Source organism: Scardinius erythrophthalmus (genome assembly GCF_964197995.2).
Source record: "Scardinius erythrophthalmus genome assembly, chromosome: 10".
Lineage (NCBI taxonomy): Eukaryota > Metazoa > Chordata > Actinopteri > Cypriniformes > Leuciscidae > Scardinius > Scardinius erythrophthalmus.
Window position 1 is genome coordinate 41,588,452 of NC_138230.1, and position 17,716 is coordinate 41,606,167.

Sequence of the window (17,716 nt, forward strand, 5' to 3'; positions counted from 1 at the left end):
GAAAAAGACATTGTTATAATAGTCCAAGTGACTACAGTGGCTCAACCTTAAGTTTATCAAGTGACGAGACTACTTTTTGTGGGCAAAAAAACTAAACAAAAATAACGTTTTTCAACTATTCATTTTCTTTTCTTTATTCATTTCTCTAGGCTCACTATTGGCCAGCATCACTTCTTACGGCGTCTTAACGGGGTTGGAACAACATGAGGGTGAGTAATTACTGGCAGAATTTTCATTTTTGTGTGAACTAACCCTTAAACATTAAAGGATTAGTTCACTTTTAAAAAAAACTTTTGCTGATAATTTACTCACCCCCTTGTCATCCAAAATGTCCATGTCTTTCTTTCTTCAGTCGAAAAGAAATTAAGGTTTGTGATGAAAACGTTACTCCATATAAGGGGCTTTAAATGATACCATAAGATGAATAAGGGTCTTATCTAGCGAAACGATCGGTCATTTCAAAAATAGATAAAGTTTAAGTTTTATAAGCACAAATGCTCGCCTTGCTCTGTTCTGTGATGCGCATTCGTGATGTCACGTAATACGCAATTACGTTGAAAAGGTCACGCTTTTCTGTCCTGACGAAAATTTTCTTTTGGGCTTTTTAATATTAAAACACCCAGGATACGCACACGAAATGGGCATCTCAAACGATAAACTGACACAAAGACATTTGAATATGTGTATTATGGTCCTCCTTCCGCACATTTGTAAACACTGACTCGGTACTTCCGCCTACGTCAAGCGTGACCTTTTCGAGGTAATTGCGTATTACGTGACGTCACGAACAGCGCATCACAGAACAGAGAAAGGCAAGCATTTGTGCTTATAAAACTTAAACTTTTTTATTTATTTTTGAAATGACCGATCGTTTCACTAGACAAGACCCTTATTCATCATCTGGTATCGTTTAAAGCCCTTTGAAGCTGCACTGAAACATTGGACCTTGAACCGTTTGGGGCCCATTGAAGTCCATTATATGGAGAAAAATCCTGGAATGTTTTCATCAAAAACCTTAATTTCTTTTCGACTGAAGAAAGAAAGACATGGACATCTTAGATGACATGGGGGTGAGTAAATTGTCAGCAAAAGTTTTTTTTAAAAGTGAACTAATCCTTAACTTGATCGACACAGCTTGATTGTTGCCTCTTACCCCGATTTCTCCCGGCAAAAGTCAGGTCCGAATCTTCAAGATTGTGTAACCCTGTAGGCATTTTTGAGGAAAAGTTGTTATACCACATTTTTAGAAAGTTCAATGTCTCCTGAATAAGGATCCATCGTATAACATTGAAATAAGGGTCCCATTTTCTTGTAATTGTCATTGAAACAATAGGTGCATTATTCAAAGCCAAAACACTACAGGTGGATAGGGTAAAAATTTTAAGTTATAGATATCACCATAAAACCTTTCCAGTTTTTCACTTACATAGAGACAGACATTTTTTGTATTACAAGTTTTCTGAAATGTCATGTTTACATATGCAAATGAGGCATACCAGTATATATATATATATATATATATAATTCGAGGGGCAGGCATACCAGTGCGCGGTTCCCCCTTTCGGGCTAGCCCTGTCTCTTCGCGTCTTCACAAAGGTTGTCGAGGCAGCCCTTGTTCCTCTCGACGACTGGCTGATCCTAGCTCACTCTCGAGACAAGGTTTGCGAACACAGGGACCTAGTGCTGCGGCACCTAGCTTGTCTGGGCCTTCGAGTCAACTGGGAGAAGAGCAAACTCTGCTCCGTGCAGAGGATCTCTTTTCTCGGTATGGAAATCGACTCGGTCGCCATGTGCGTGCGCGCGCAGTCACTGCTAATTTGCCTTCGTCAGTTCGAGGGCAAGAGTGCGTTTCCACTGAAACTATTTCAGAGGCTCCTGGGGCATATGGCATCCGCAGCCGCAGTAACGTCGCTCGTCTTGCTTCATATGAGACCGCTTCAGCTTTGGCTTCGCGATCAAGTCCCGAGGTGGGCATGGCAACAAGGCACGCTCCGAGTCCCAGTGACTGCCTTCAGACCTTCACCCCGTGGACGAACCTCAGTTTTCTATGGGCTGGAGTGCCCATAGAACGAGTTTCCTGGCATGTTGTTGTATCAACAGATGCCTCCATAATGGGCTAGGGCGCCATGTGCAATGGACATGCTGCCGCAGGCTCCTGAACAAGACCCCAGCGCCTTTGGCATGTCAATTGCCTCGAGTTGCTGGCTGTACGTCTCACCCTGCACTGCTTCTGTGCGTTGCTCAGGGGTCAGCACGTATTAGTCCGATCAGACAATACCGCCACAGTAGCGTACATCAACCGACAAGGTGGTCTGCGCTCCCGCCGTATGTCGCAACTCGCCTGCCACCTCCTCATATTGAGTCAGAAGCATCTGAGGTCGCTTCGAGCCATTTATATCCCGGGAGACCTGAACCGTGCAGCTGATATGTCTCGGTTTCGGCCTCTCGCTGGAGAATGGGGACTCCATCCCCAGTCGGTTCATCTGATTTGGGATCAGTTCGGGGACGCACAGGTAGATCTGTTTGCCTCCCACGACTCTTGCCACTGCGACCTGTTTTATTCCCTGACCGAGGGCACGCTCGGCACGGATGCACTGGCGCACAGCTGGCCGCGGGGCCTCTGCAAGTATGCGTTTTCCCCCAGTGAGCCTTCTTACGTAGACTTTGCGCAAGATCAGGGAGGACGAGGAGCAGGTAATTTTGGTTGCCCCGTATTGGCTCAACCGCACCTGGTTCCAAGAACTAGTACTCTTCGCGACAGCACCTCCCTGGCCAATTCCTCTGAGAAAGAACCTGCTTTCTCAGGGACGGGGCACCCTATGGCACCCTCGTCCCGATCTTTGAAACCTCCATGTGTGGTTCCTGGATGGGACGAGGCAGGTTTGAGTACCCTACCACCAGCGGTGGTGGCTACCATCACTTCCGCTAGACTAGAGCATCGTCCACGAGACATGCCTATGCGTTGAAGTGGAACCTCTTTGTCAACTGGTGTTCTTCTAAACTTAAAGAACCCACGAAAGGCCCGATCAGTGTCGTGCTTTCCTTCTTGCAAGAAGGGTTGGAGCGAAGGTTGTCTCCCTCCACCCTGAAAGTGTATGGTGCCGCCATTGCCACACATCATGATGCAGTTGATGGTAAGTGCATTGGAAAGCACGACCTGATCATCAGTTTCCTGAGAGGAGCGAGGAGACTGAATCCTCCTCGCCCTCCTCTCGTTCCCTCTTTGGACCTCTCTGTGGTTTTAACTGCCCTGCAGAGTGCTCCCTTTGAGCCTCTGCAATCAGTGGAGCTTAAGTTCCTGTCAATGAAAACAGTGCTCCTGGTTGCATTGGCCTCCATCAAGAGGGTAGGGGACCTGCAGGCATTTTCGGGTGACGAAGCGTGCCTGGAATTTGGACCGGCTAACTCTTACGTGATCCTGAGACCCCGGCCTGGATATGTGCCCAAGGTTCCCACCACACCCTTTCGAGACCAGGTGGTGAACCTGCAAGCGCTGCCCTTGGAGGACGCAGACCCAGCCTTGGCACAGCTCTGTCCAGTACGCACCCTCCATACTTACATAGACAGGATGCATTGTTTCAGGACTTCAGACCAGCTCTTTGTCTGTCATGGTGGGAAGCTGAAGGGAAAGGCTCTCTCCAAGCAAAGGTTGTCTCACTGGATAGTGGACACCATTGCTTTGGCTTACCAGCAGCAAGGTCGACCATGCCCCCTTGATGTGACGGCCTGCTCCACCCGGAGTGTGGCATCCTCTTGGGCTCTAGCGCATGGCGCCTCGCCAACAGACATATGTAGATCTGCAGGCTGGGCGACACCTAACACGGCCTCTGGGCAACCCCCACGTGTGTAGTCCACTGTAAGCCTCTCTGAGCATGTGTCTTTCCCTCGGCAAGCTACCTTGCCACCCCTGGGTTTGAAATATTCCACCTGCAGCTGGACACCCCAGTGATTCTCAATATGCAGCCCCCTGGGGTCATGTGTATTCCAAGTCCCCCCCTTCGGGCTGGGCATAATTGCATATTTCCACTGATATATGCTTCCCAGTGTACCTTGGCATAATTCCAGCAGCCATTAAAAACTATCCCTTTCATGTTAATGTTGTTTTTTCATTGTTTACATGTTTAAATATTCTGAGAATGCATAGTTTTAGTTCTAATGTTTAATGTTTAAACTGCAACAAATGCATTAAAACTTTTTTTTTTGGCAGCCATTTTGTTTTTATTGTTTATGCCAAAACAGTGATGTTTACAACTTGTTATACGGCAGAAATGGATTCAGCACCTAAAAATCATATAGAAACAACACTTGAAGTACTTTTCCTCAAAAATGCCTACTGCATCTTATCCAGGGCTATTTATCTATTTTGGGACCTGACTAACCTGCATTCGGTCGGCTTATTGAAGTGTGCATGTGTGATATGTGACAGGAACACGTCCTTACTGTGGATTTAAACTGGTTATTGGTTTGCATGTAAACCGGGGCAATGGGTTATTTCAATAAGCTGATTTTTGTGAGTTATCAGTGTATTAGTGTGCAGTAAACGTGCTCATTGTGTTCTAGTGCAAATCAAAGGCGTTAAGGGTTAAACTGCTTAAAGCTGCAGTTTGTCATTTCTATACCACTTTTGGCAATAAACAAAACTGCAAAAATATTGATAAAATAATTTGGAAACCGGTTTCCCCACCCATTTCTCACAGTTCAGCCAAACAGATATTCCCACCCCTTGGTTGAGGCAATGTTGCTGTGCGGATCTGTTCAAACAAACTGAGCTTTCATGTAATTAAAGTGTTTATACTTCTCAGGAAATCAAAAGACTTGCATGTAGCCTAGGTGTCTCTGCAAAACTGAGAAATTTAACCTTGAGAAAGAATAGATAACACAGTTAAGCAACAATAAATTAATAATTAATTCTCAAGCATGAAACAGAAGTTGCATTTGTCTTGTCTTCCCTATTGTCACGTAAAACTGAAAAAGGGTGGGGAATTGATTGGATGATTGTGGATTGTTGTGGTTTGCTATTGGTCGATCTGATGTGCGTGACAGGTTGCCCCGCCCTCACGCCAGTAAACACATCATCAGAGAAGAGAAGAGATGATGCAAGAGGGAGGGGGAAGTTATTTTAATAAAAGATTATGAGGGCACATGAATAAAAATATGTATATATATATGTGCACAGATAAATTATTTATGATAAATATTGCAACATTCCAATTGATTTCATGGTGACTAAGTAAAAAAAATCCAGAGGTGTGAATGATAAAAAGTAGACTAAAATAAGTTTGTAGAAAAATACAATGTATCATTCTGGACAAAGTTACACCTGTGACCAGAAACATCAGCTCAATAGCTGGACAACTACTAACAGCAGCTACAAGTAAACCAGCATCTGCACAGCAGTTAAAGAACACAGAGGCATTATTCTAATAATCCTATATTATTACACAAGTGTGAGTTGATATAGTGAAGTGTGATTGTGTTACAGGAGCAAAAAAAAAAAAAGACAACAAATAAGTGAGAAAGGCCAAGCTGTTTAAAGACTAAAACACGTAGGAATCAATCAAACAAAACCAGGACACAGACAGAGAAAGAGAGAGCAAGAAAGAGAGAGCGAAAGAAAGATCTCCCCATCCCCCTGCTCTCATTCCCTGATCTATTTTGACAGTCTCCATTACAGCCTTTCTCTCTCACTATTCTTCATCTTCTGTCTTATACCTGTTCCTTGACCTTAACAGCCATGGGAAAGGTGATGCTTCATCATGACATCTGAAAATCAAACCCATACAAAGATGAGCTTTAAATTCTAAAAGGATTGTTTTTCGGATGTCATGAAGCATCATCTTCCTCATCGTTGATCAAAAACCCAGATCAGAAATAATCAGGATTTATGATAGCACAAATACTGCGGTCACTTCAGTTGACTTGTCTCCGGATTGTTCTTAAGCGCTCTCTGCTACTGGGAGTATTGGTGGGCGACTGGTCGATCATCCTGACTAGTTCTGAAGGTGGGGCCATTGTTGTTTGGCGAATTCCTATTGTGAGAGCGAAAGAAATTTCACAGATTTCGCAATGGGTTCGTAGCTTTGCACATCCCTACTTTAAACATGAGTACATCTGAACAGTGGAAATCACACTGCATTTAATGGCATTAGACGTCATGCTCTCAAAGACAGGAACCCACCTCATGTTTAAATGATGAGCACATACTCAAGTCTATGGATTTTATGAAGGCCTTCCACATGATTCATTCATGCCTCCAATCAGGCACTCACAAACATCCCCCAAATGAGGGTTGAGCTTTGAGATCAAGTGTCTGCTGCGACATTAGAGCTCATAATAGCATTGTTTTAAAACAAGCCCCAGGAGAACAGCACTGGAAGAAGAGGAAAGACTCACCGGTATTATTATTATGCAGGTCCACAAATAGTCAGTCCTGTAGTCTAAACAATTGTTCCTTTTTTTAGATTACAAATTAATAACATGTTCAGCTGAACGGAGAAAGGTTTAACTTCATTATTTTAGTTTACAGCTCATCTGTAAATAACCCACAGCTTCTAATGTTGCCCATCATGATCATTTGCTCAGAAATGTCCTCACCTTGTAGCAACTTACACTTCTTGGGCCCTGTTTACACCTGGTATTAAGACATGTTTTGATCGATTGGATCACAAGTGGATGATGCTAAATATAGATGTAAACGGGTCTAAAACGTTTTGAGCTTGTCCACTTTGGACCACTTCAAGATGTAGTCGAAAACACATTCGACTGGATTGCTTTCGTAGTGTAAACGCTCTGGTCAAACGTGTTCAAACTACCACAAAAGACTGTCTTCTCTCCGTCTACTGACCTAATGTGTAAACATTATGGGAAGCGCGCTAGCCAGACGGGATTTAAACTTTTTGGACTGGAGAACCAAGTTTGGTTTGAAGACGAATAACGTACCAAGCACAATATTCTCACCATTCCTGATTTCTAACACTCAGTGTTCGGCCGGTCTTGTGGCTGTCAGAGCAGAAACAAAAGCTGATGGTCGCTGTGTGTTTTTTTGTCGTCTTATGTTATAAATTCATATGTTCATAAATTGCGTGAACTTATTTTGACAATTGTATCGAAAGATCTGAAAAAAAAAAAAACATCCATTTACCCACCACCATAGACCCCTTCCCTCGAAGAAATCAGGACAGAAGTGTTTGAAAGTGGACAAAAGAGACACCAGGTGTAAACTAGGGCTGTCACTTTACGTTCGAAAATCGATTGCAAAATCGATCGGACCAACCAACGCAAGTTTCGAAAACGAAAATAGGGAATCGATTTTAACGGTCTTTTCTCGGAGCGCGTCCAGCTCGTCATGTTATGCCCGCAGCGAACGCGCGTCATTTGCAACTGCAGGCTCTGACAAACACGCACAACAGCAATGATCCTTCTGCATAATGTGTCTCTTTTTACTACAAAACTGTGAATTTTCCCGGTATTCAGACAGTCTCATGCATTCAGATACAGATTCGGGCAACGGTCTATCGCCTACATAGGCGAAATTTGTTTGGCATTTCTAATCGTAAACACAGCCATGTTGAAGAATGAGGTAATGTTTTTCATATGCTGCGTGCTATGGCAGTCCACTATGCTTATTGCTTTTCGAGAATGTTGCACTAGTCATTGTGCGCGAAACTTCACGCCAATAAATCATCAGAAATATTGCTGACTTGTGCGCGTCAGGCGCGGCGCGCCCTCTTTACGTTCGTCCTAATGCCTGTTAGTTGTCCGTGGATTTGCCCATATATGGCGTTTTATTTTTCAATTTTCGATTTTACAATCGATTCAATGAACACTTATGTCTCAAAAATCGAACAGGATTTTTTCATAAAAGTGACAGCCCTAGTGTAAACGGGTATGTGTCTCCCTCCTCTACTTGTGATCCAATCGACCAAAACGCATCTTAACACCAGGTGTAAACAGGGCCTTAAAGCAATGCATCAACAAGTTTATATATATATATATATATATATATATACATATATATATATATATATATATATGCCTGGTCGATTAATCGATTAATGGGCCAGTTAGCTCCAGTTGGAAAAACAGATTTTTCAACCACATACTCAATGGGGGGTGGGTCATGCATGCAAGCTTAGCAACCGGTTTTGGGATTCATAGGAATTCTAAAGAATAGCTTTCTTCAGGTATTTCAAACCTCCTTGGAGAGAAGAGAACGCACCTTAAAGGCCCTTGCACACTGAGTCCGAAATTCGCTTCTGAAATTTTTGCATGTTAAAAAATAAATACGAGCTCACATTATGTCAATCATGTTTGCACAGTGCCTTCGAAACTTCCGTCCATCATAAAAAATTTGGATCAGATTCGATGTTCTGCATTTTTAGCATCCGTAGCAAGCATTTTGAATGGTGTTTTGACAATTCAGAGCCATCGAATCATGAATATGAAAAAATGCATGCAAAAATTTTGGACTCGGTGTGCAAGGACCTTAAATGGCAGACTGAGAGCAAGAGCGATGGATGAGCACAATGTTCCCTGACCCCCATCTCTAAGGAGCTGTGAGGAGATAAATGGAGTACACAATCTTCTCAAATTAAGTATCATGTCAGAGGGAAGAGCATCACAACAAAACGAGAAGGAGAGAGGTGCAGATCGTTCCGTGATACGATACGCCAACCTAGCTGAAACAAGGGAATGTGTAGGCTGTATGGAGTAAAGAGAATGGGATGAGAGAAAACCTGAGCCCAGACACTGGGATGAATCCTCAGGGTCTTGACGCTGGCTGACTGAGGAACTAGGACAACGTGACGAAAGCAAAAAAGCCCTTACAGAGGACACAAAGTGATGCAGATGTTCTAACCCCAGTTCTCCAAGCACTGATGAACCACCAAATTCACAACAAACCTACAACCATTGACCCTGAATCTAAAAGCAGTAAAAATTATGTTTTAATTGTCCAATTATTTCCCAGATGTAGTTTTGGTATTTGGTATATAACAGTTAACTTGCGAACGCAAGGCAAGTTAACTTTGACCTCAATACCAAAACTACGTCTGGGAAATAACTGGCCATAAAATGTTGTTTTAAGTTGAACTATTTTATATCAATCACTTGAAATAAACGTGAAGCTTCCGCAAAGAAAAGTTTGCAGCAAGTGGCTTTGAGCCAAAGACAAAAGAACTTTCAAACAAGACTATTAAGAGTGATATTTAAGGGATAATAATTTATATTCATTATACACTTATTACACCGATTTTTTTTACCACATAATTACGGGGACATTGAATTGAGATTAATGTTTTAAATCTTACCTGTATATAAATCCATTATGTACAGCGTACAAAACAATCGTTCAGACAAGATGATCACAACAATATTATCAAACTCTGTAAACAATAAATCAACTCTGATTTATTAATTTTCAATACAATTAAAAACGGAGACGCAAGACGGCAAGTTGTATTTGAATGAAACGACATTGTGATACATAACGTCTGTCAGAGAGTTTGAAGTCTGCCCAGATGAAGAATACAAGACAGTGCAAATGAACTGGTAGTTCCACAAGACTTTTATAGATGTTTTCTCTCAGTTAAGCACACTCTTCACATACATGTCGAAGAGCGACTGTTAAAAGGGAAAAGAAAACCCTCTAAAACACGCTACAAATCAAAGTGGAAGTAAACACATTATAATAAAACAACGGTCAGTAGAGCATTCATCTCTTTGCGCGAGCAATCTCTCTCTCACTGTGCGTGCGCGCTTACATAAAAACAGCACGCATACAATAGCGTACGCCATAGAAGAAGTTATCTTAAAGGCACATCCACATTCATGTCATGAACACTTTCCAACCAATCACCGACAGGGGGAGGGTGTTGTGAGGTTTTGAGCCAGCTTTTTCTTCAGCTCTGACTTTGCGTGCAGCCGTGCACGAGCACAAAACCTCACAACACCCTCCCCCAGTCGGTGATTGGTTGGAACACTATTTGTTTTGGTTTTGAGTGTTTGGCTAAACCATTTGTTTTTGTGTGCAGATCTCAGAGCCCAGGCTGCCTACAGAGACGCGTTTTTTTGACGGCATGCTTATGGGGCGGGCAGCTAGCGGATCGTTAGGAAAGATTAGATGAACGTGATACAAATATTTTTGGGCCTGAAATCACTGATACCACCTTTAACACTAGGTGGCTGTTACAATGGATGTGCGCGGTGTTATAATGCGTTGCTATTGATGACCGTCATTATAAGGAAGGAAATGCTTTAAAAAGTGCATAGAGCTGCTTGTTTTATACAAAACTTGTTGAAATGTCTTCAATGTGAGCATCAACTCTTTTTGAACACTTTCATCTCGTTTTAACAAAACCGTGATAATATTGATAATCGCGATAATTTTGGTCACTATAATCGTGATATTAAATTTTCATACCGTCCCATCCCTATTCACTACATTTATAATTTTCTCTTGTCATCTACCGTTATATTTAGTGTTTTGACATAGCCAGATAAAAAAAGCTTGTGCTTTATGATTTTCTTTGCAATGATAAACTGCATTTGAAATAATTTACACAAAAATCATCAGGTACATCAGCGAGCGAGTCGATTCTCGCCGAAGAGCATTGAGTGCCCACCACTGAAAAGTGGAGGGTGTGGTTAAGCAATCACCGTCGTAAGGTCAATTAATATTCACGTCACCATGGATAAACAGAGGAAGAGTAAAGACAAATTGCAAAACAAGGAAAGGATATGGATCATTCTGAGGATGGATGGCATCGACTTAGGCCTCCAAGCGTTTAATGTCTAAGATGGTTCAGGCAATGCCCATACGTATTGTAATGAAAGAACTGGGCCGTGTGTCAGGGGGCTTTTTGAACAGAAATAGGATTCAGGTGTGCTTTTTCAGGGACCGGTTAATACACAAACATGTCTTCGCCACAGTTGTTTTCAAAAAGGGAAGTTGGACTTCTATACTATTGTATTCAAACAACAATGCTTTCCTTTTGTACGTGACACTTCTGACATTTACACCTCCTGACACTTACAGGGAATGAAAGAGTCAATGGCCAAACAGCTGTAATGAAACCCATGGCATGATACAACTACTTATTACACTGCTCTGTGGAATACTTGATTCTGATTGGTCAATCGGTATGTTATTCCCCGGTAAAAACTGATAACACAGGCTCATCCGGGTAACTGAAGTCAGCGCTATACGCTTGGAAAGTTTTTTCTTCGTTGAGGTTTTGCGTTTGGTGAGCTAATAAAAAAATTAAAACTCAAATCAAAATTTTGTGTACAATTACTTAATTATGTCATCCGATATCACGGACTCGCTCTTTCTTTTTCATACAAATGCAGCTGCTGCCATTTTTCGATGATTGTTTTGTACACTGTAATGAATTTTAAGATAACAGACAGGTAAGATTCATATCAAATCAATATCTTTTATCAAAATCAAGTCATTATTTCATGTCTAATTATTTACTTATGTGGCAAGTAACTGTGTAATAAGCGGGATAAGGTACATCCGGCCGGGATAATGTACATCACCCTTCAGGGTGATAGAAAGACTTGGAACTAGAGATGCACCGATTACAATTTTCTGGGCCGATTCCGATTTCCGATTTTTCATTAAGTTTGACCTGCCGATACCGATTTTGGCCGATTCCGATTTCATTTTTTCTAACCACTTTACAGCACACACAAATATTTATTTTATATAATTTCTGTATTAGAACATTTTACAATTTGCATAGTTCACACACACATCTAAAGTGCAGTGTTGTGGAAAAACCATTTCCTTTTCACATTCAATATCCAATAATTTTATATAGCCTATATATGTATTTAGCAAACGAAACGTCTGTATGAAAACAGGGAATGGCAATAAAATAATATATAAATACAAAATAAAATAAATATAGCCTTGCAGTATAAAGATATTTCTCAAAGCACACACACACAGGCCTATTGCAATCACTTGTACAAACTGAATAATAAAACAATTTTAAATGGGTACATTTTCTATAAATATTAGTCTTTGTTTTCTTTTCTGACATAGCCTACTCCAGTTCTTGTTAAAACACGCAAATTCTGTGCATTTTGGGCACTTTTTTTGTGAAACCCTATTTAGGCTATTTTCCATCAAAAGTGTGCTTTCCCTTTAATTGAGCGCGAGCAGTGCAGCAAATAGACTCGGCGCCGAAACACGCGCTTCACTGCTCGCGACGCTCCTGCTTGACGCTCGCGCTGCTCCTGCTTCCGTTGTGAATGCACTCATTGATTAACATGCACGCCGAAAAAAAATACGCGCTTGCGGTCTGAACGGACGTAATTCACGAGGTTTTCTACATGTGCTCTGTGTGCACGTGTGATGCTGATGTTGCGCGATGTTAATCATGCGGCGCCCGAGTGCATTTGACCGGCATAAAATCGGCATTTGTCAGACTGACGGCCGGTCGCCGGTTACGGCCGATCACGTGAAAATCGGCCAATTCCGGTCACCAGCCGATCAATCGGTGCATCTCTACTTGGAACTATCGATGCACAACCATTAGAAAATTAATAACAATATATTGATTGTACTGACACCGCTCTAGACATTAAAATATGTGGGAAATTAATTTCCTGGGACAACTAAATATTATACAGTTTAGCAGTCATTAAAAAAACTGATGACAGAATGCAGTAACTGACCAATCAGAATGGCTGATTACTCCATTACTCCAGTCTTCAGTGTCACATGATCCTTCGGAAATCATTCTAATATGCTGATTTGCTGCTCAAGAAATTATTATTATCAATGTTGAAAACAATTGTGCTGAATATTTTTGTGGAAACCAACCATGATACATTTGAGACTCTCTGATGAATAGAAACTATTCTAACATTAAATATAAAAATCATTCTATTCATAAAGAACGGTGTCCATGTTTTATGAACAGTTCAAGTTAGTATCGTGTAAATACCATGGTAACTGTAGTTTCTGTAACCTTCGCCTAAAATACCACCAACTATATGTTTTTTATGACTGTGGTGGCTCATACCAACTACTAACTAGTTTGGGAAATACTGTTTATTCATCGTGTTACAATTCATATACAATTTATGTGTATGTTAAGTTAAGTGGGACGATACTTGTGTGCAAGTTAAACATTTGAGAAATAAATTAGCTTGTTTCAAATTCCTAAAAATGTGGGTCACAGCTTAATGACCATGGGAAAATGTGGGTCCCATGGCCAAACCAGAACTACTGCATTAAAGGGTTAGTTCACCCAAAAATGAAAATTCTGTCAGTAATTCCTCACCCTCATGTTGTTCCAACCCCGTAAGACTTTCATTCATCTTCAGAACACAAATTAAGATATTTTTGATGAAATCTGAGAGCTGGCTCACTCCTGCAGGCTTATGGACACCTTAACTTGCTGGCCCAGAAAATGTATTAAAGACATGTTAATATAGTCCAAGTGACTCCAGTGGCTCAATCTTAAGTTTAAAAAGCGACGAGAATACTTTTTGTGCGCAAAAACAAACAAAAATAACGACTTTATTCCACTTTTCATTTCCTTCTCTCTGGACCTCGAGTCTTTTCATGTAGTGTTTAAGCGTAGCGCGTCTGTGTTGCACGTCACCACGTAGGCTCACTATTGGGCGACTCTGGTCATGTGTGATATGTGGTGACGTGAAACACAGACGCGCTACGCTATTACACTACGTTAAAAAAACTTGAGGTCCAGAGAGAAGGAAATGAAAAGTGGAATAAAGTCGTTATTTTTGTTTGTTTTTGCGCACAAAAAGTATTCTCGTAAAATTGAGCCACTGGAGTCACTTGGACTATATTAACGATGTCTTTAATACATTTTCTGGGCCAGCAAGTTAAGGTGTCCATAAGCCTGCAGGAGGAGTGATCCAGCTCTCAGATTTCATCAAAAATATCTTACTTTGTGTCCCGAAGATGAACGAAAGTCTTACGGGGTTGGAACAACATGAGGGTGAGTAATTACTGACAGAATTTTCATTTTTGGGTGAACTAACCCTTTAACCAATGGTAACTAATCGAACCTTATTATAAAGTGTTACCAACAGAACTAATGTCAATAGTCGACACACCCAGTTTCTCTATTAGACATATTTTACCCCTCACCCTCATTTTGGCCCTTATTCTGTCTTTTCTGCTTCTCGTCTGCCCTCTCTTCCACTAACTATGTCCCTCATTTTCTGTCAGGATGATCCAGCATCGCCCTGGGTGATTTACTGCCGGAAGCTGTCTTGGCGTCTCTCTCTCTCTACCGTTGAATAAGTAGGATCTTCTTGCGCTGTACCAGGAGACAGAGGGGGCAGCGAGTGCGCCATTCCTAACCCAGCGAATGTAGGTCAATACGACCTTTCCCTACCACACATGGAGACAGAGAGAAGAGCCGAACAAGAAACTGAAAAAAAGATGACAGGGAGAGGGAATAGATGGCCGTGACACAACAGAGACATAGAAGGAGAAAAGGAGAAAGAGAAAGAAAGAGAGAGAGCGAGCCTAGGGTGAACGAGCTGAACGCAGGGACGATCCAGCTGGGGTGGTAACAGTCAACGACAGAAAATGTAACTCCTCAATGCTAAACCACATGACGTCTGGGTGTCAGAAAAATTCATCTAACGCTAGAGAGAGAAAAAAAGAGCCACTGCCAGGCCTCCAAAAACTACCAGGGGGCCTATTAGCCAAGGACAAAGGCACCATCAAAAACAACAGAAGAGCAATTTAGCACACAATGCAAAGTTCAAAAAAAGTTAATCAGGAAAGAGAAAGAACATAAAACTATGAGTTTAACAATAAGAGGGAATATTCTATGAACAAAAGACAGGGATTTTAAAAGGGTTTTCACAGTGAAGCCGTAGTACCATTATTGGTTCATGGACCCTTTTATTTTCTTAGAGTGAACATTTCAAAATAATCTAAAGAACCTTTCTTCCACTATAAAGAACCTTTTGTGCAATGGAAAGATTCCATGAATGTTAAAGGTTCTTCGTGGAACCAGATGCCAATAAAGTACCTTTATTTTTAAGAGTGAAGGACATTAAATGTGACATCTGACGTGTCGTTTTTTTCTTCTTTACATTAAAATGTCTTCTTCAAACCCAGTTTAATACAGGGCAACTATGATTTCCTCAATGCAGAAAACAAAGGCGAAATCACAGAATACAGTTATAAAAATGGAATTTACAGTATAACATGGAATGTCACAGAATTCGGCAAATTTTGGATGAATAAATCAAAAGAATTGGGGGGAAAAATAATAAATATATATTTCCTATTAATATGCTGTGGCCACTATCAGACACTAGGTGGTCAAGAAATCTGCATAAGAACATTTTCATGAACGAATTGTGATTCATCCAATAATTTTCATACTAATATTTATTCTACATTTAAGAAGATTTAGAAACAACTGAAAACCAAACATCCGCAAAAAATCTCTTACTCTGTGTGCCCTTGTTAAGCTGAAATTTTATACAGATATATAACATCTTAAAGACGCAGAGGTTTATATGTACAGATATTAAAGGTGTTTATTAGGTTTGATAACTGGTTTTGAAGATGGTACACTTAGCTTTGCTTGCTCGCAAAAATGTGCATTGGTCTACTGGATATTTCTTCATGACTTTCAAATAAATGAGTGTAGAAAAACCTTAAGAACAACAAAAAGCCACTGATGAAGTCAATAGAAAGTGTGGCACAACTTGTCCGAATCGTTAAATAAATAAATAAATAAATAAATAAATAAATAAATAAATAAATAAATAAATATATATATATATATATATATAAAATAACTTCAGATGTGAAAGAGTGAAAATTGTGAAGATCTGCTCAGACTCACAGAAAGAAAATCATTTCCAGCAGCCATTACTCCAGTCTTCAGTGTCACATGATCCTTCAGAAATCATTCTAACATGCTGATTTGGTGCTTATGACATTTCTTATTACTATCAATGATGAAAACATTATTATTGCTGTATCAGACAGCAGACAAGAAGATTCATTTCTATGGCACGTAGACGGATGATGAACACCGGGTCAAGGTGTTTAGTGAGTACAGGGGTGAGGAGGTGGAGTTAGAGACAGAGTCTATGATGACCTGATGCATGTTCAAACATGATGGTACACAGATATGTGCAAAAACTAAATAATACAGGACTAACTTACATAGGCAAACACAACACAAATATCAAGAGGCTGCAAAGTGGGTATTAATATTTAACAGTAACTTAGTGGCCATGCTAAAAACAAGCAAAATGTTTAAAACCAAAAGTCTCTTGAGAGGTTACTGAAACAACCAAAGATTTCCGTTGTGAAATCTGCAAGATACAGTACTTCCCATTGTGGTTTCTCTACCAAACCCAAACAAAACCACTACGCTCGTATCTTAAGGGGGTAATGTCATTTGTGTTGAAACATGTGTAACTTATCATAATACTTTAAAAACAACTTAATAAATCATTTTAGACCCTTGTCTAGTGTCTTGAAGACTTAAGGTTACCAAACATGAAAAACTGTTATAACCAGTATAAGCTGGTCTCTCAGCCTGGCCAAGCTGGTGTTCATTTGGTTTAACCAGCAAATGAACTGGTCAAACAGAACGACCAGCAAAAATGTGTCCAAAAACAGCTTGAAACCAGCTTAGGCTGGTTTGAGATGGTTGTTTTCAGTAGGACAGGACTTCGTGACCTAGTCTTGGACTGAATATTTCCTGAATGCATTATGCAGAGGCATTAAAATGAGTCTTGTGAATGATTAACTGGGCTTGCAGATGAAAGTCCTGCTATCAGAATGAACAACAAGATGTGTCATAAATCTGATATACAAGCCTGTTTACACCATCATCAGATTATATGCTTATATGCAGATATATAGTTATCAATTAAATCCCTGTATAAAACACATTACATCATCATTAATATAAAAGCAATCTAATATTTGATTAAAATGAATATGATATTTCATAAGCTGGTCCAAGACAGAAGGTAATTGTGTCATCAATCTTTCTAAAATAGCTTTGCTAATTTAGCAACCAAATGCTACACGAGTCAATCAGGTTACAGATTAATCCTGTTTTCAAGCTAAATCTGGCCGAAATAACCGCTATCGCGTCTGTCATTATCTTTTACGTGAATAACGACATCATATCACGAAGTGCTGAGGTAGTAATTATTTTTTAACCTCTTTCACCGCCTCAATCTATCACACCATGCTAGCGAGTTAGCAGGGAGTTGGAGTGCCACGCCAGGTCATTGTTTACATTGCTGACTACCTTCGATTCTCAGATTCATCGGATCGCTCATAAACTACTGATTGTCTGACTAACTGATAGTCTTGTGTTTATAAATAACGGTATTGTATTTATCCGTTCAGAAATGGGTCATTAAAAAGTAGCATAAAGGGACTGACACTTTGAATTTACTTCATTTCCTATGGCTGCCTCCAAATCAAGATAAAAAGAGTATGGAGATGATAATAGACTAAAAGGGGTTTTGTTGGTAAAATCTGTGTATTTGGAAGTATAACTGAAATTATTTATTCATGTGGCCTGCACAACACTATGCTAACCTTATATTTCCACCCACAAGCCCATATGTTGCACGACTGACCCACATAAATTGAACATAACGATATTTTACTGACAAAGCAGTTAAAATCCATAGGATGTGATAGTGATTTCTGTAATTATTCTGCTAA

General features: G+C 40.4%; 1 protein-coding gene across 1 annotated transcript in view; it reads right to left on the reverse strand.

The window, feature by feature from the left end:
• The window catches only part of LOC308697377 (triple functional domain protein-like), a gene marked incomplete at its 3' end in the record, with an annotated part of 62,356 nt that overhangs the window by 44,045 nt on the left and 595 nt on the right, over positions 1-17,716 (reverse strand). The gene's annotated exons all lie outside the window — the stretch shown is intronic.